Here is a 1,984-nt window from a genome sequence, read left to right as displayed (position 1 = left end):
GTGTCAGGAAGGTGACTATCATATAATGCCACATTATTAGAACAAACCGTTCTTGTACACCTCAGTCATATTTTGAGTGCCTTCCAAATGGAGGGGCTCATCTGGCACTCTGACAGTGTTTCGCCGATATTCATTAGATTTTCAGTGACTAATCCCTCGGGAGTGGACAGCTCTTCCTTCTTCCTCATCTGTTCTTTGTCTGGACGCTGTTCCCCTAAGATCTGACCAGCATGGGTGACTCTGCTGGCATTTGAAATACTAGTGTTTGAGGTTCCAGCGTCCCAGCAACATGCAAGCAGCCACACGTGACAAACTGACAGATAGGAAGTGGTACAAAACCCACCTTTAATAGAAACCTGTATGACACAAAAACATCAACATGTGAAGCTATCGTTTCTCAACCTAGCCTCCATCTAGTCTACATAATTCTGAGGGCAGTGTTTCCAGTTTTCTGACCTTTCTTCCAAAGACATCCGTGCTCTTGGTTTTCTGCCGGGTGCAAGCAGCAGGGAGCCGTAGCATCTGCCTTTTACATGCTCTTTGCATGCCGGTGACAAACGAAGTCTAAAGGGGTGGAGGGTGGAGGGTCTAAAGTTTTCCAGTAAAATCCTTACAGACAGTGTATGCTGCCCTCGAAGATGAGGGTGCGGGTCATAAGATGAGCAGGTGCCTGGTCATAACGGAAAAAATAATTCCTCCTCACAACTTTCCGGGCTTTTTTCTCACCAAAGAAATGTTCAGTTTTCTTAAAACGTGTTCCTGATAAGCCCCTGTGATCAGCTCGTGTCATCTGAGAAAATCTATCCAGATGGCCCCTTGGGCATTCCCCAAACACGCACCCCTCACCCTAACCTGAGCTGAACTCCTGCTCCTAAACGTAACTGCTCCGGCAGATCCCCGAGGAAGCCGCTGTGCTGGTCGGACCTAATTTTTGAAGGCACCTGAACGAGGAAAGAGAAGTGTGTCGTCACTGGGAGAACGAGCCGTCCACTGATCACACAGACTTGCTGGGACACCGTTTCCTTTGGAATAAACCCACAGATGTAAAAGAGCAGCAATATTTCAGTCTTTACTTTCACACAGAGGCTCACTGTGAGTAGGCACCCACTTGGGTGGCACCTCATAACAACAAGGCTTCCTTCAGAACTGCTGAGTGTAAGATGGGATCATTGGCTACTCAACTTTATATATGTGTTTTGTCCCAAAAAACCCGCCAGAGCTGGTGTGGTTGGTTCCTCCTAAGCCACTGTTTTCTCATGGACCCCTCGTAGCCCAAAATGGAAGTGTCCTGAACGAGAAATACCCTCCCATTCCCAGCCTGCCCCTCTCACAGTCTCCCCTGAGAAGCAACAGCAATGTGGCCTCCTTGTTTCCTGGGTCTGAAGGGGTCACTCGTTTCTTTCACACCCACATCCAATTCAGCCTACATCTTCTGGGCTCCACTGCAGTATGTTTTAGAATTGGGAGCATTTCCAGGTCCTGCTCCCTGCCTCTCACCTGTCTTGGTGCAGCAGGCCTCCCTCCCTGTTCCTGCCACGTCCACTTCTGTTCTTCCCGCAACACACGATTCTGTGAAATCACAGCGCCGCTCACCTCAGAGCCCTCCAAGAGGGTCCTCATTTCACTCAGCATAAAAACCAGAGTTCTTACAAGGTCCCAAGGCACCCCAAGCTTTTAGACCCCCAACTACCAAACTAGAAGGTCACAGAACAGGTAACGGCAACATTGGACTAGATAGACCCAAGCGTTCATGACCTTTGAACCATAAAAACGAATCTCTTAAGGTTTTAAAATTGTACCTAAGCAGTGTGTCATGTCAAAAGAACAAACAAATCTGTCTTGGAAAAGGTATAGCTAGAATGCTCCTTAGAGTTAAGGGTGGCAAGATTTGGTCTCATTTCCTTGGGACATGCTCTCAGGAGAGACCAGTCCCTGGAGAAGGACATCAGGCTTAGTAAAGTAGAGGGGCAGCGAAAAAGAGGAA

Source organism: Echinops telfairi, unplaced genomic scaffold (assembly GCF_000313985.2).
Source record: "Echinops telfairi isolate 266 unplaced genomic scaffold, ASM31398v2 ScPeMD7_7457;HRSCAF=8495, whole genome shotgun sequence".
In the NCBI taxonomy this organism is placed as follows: domain Eukaryota; kingdom Metazoa; phylum Chordata; class Mammalia; order Afrosoricida; family Tenrecidae; genus Echinops; species Echinops telfairi.
Note: the sequence above shows the minus strand (reverse complement) of the source record.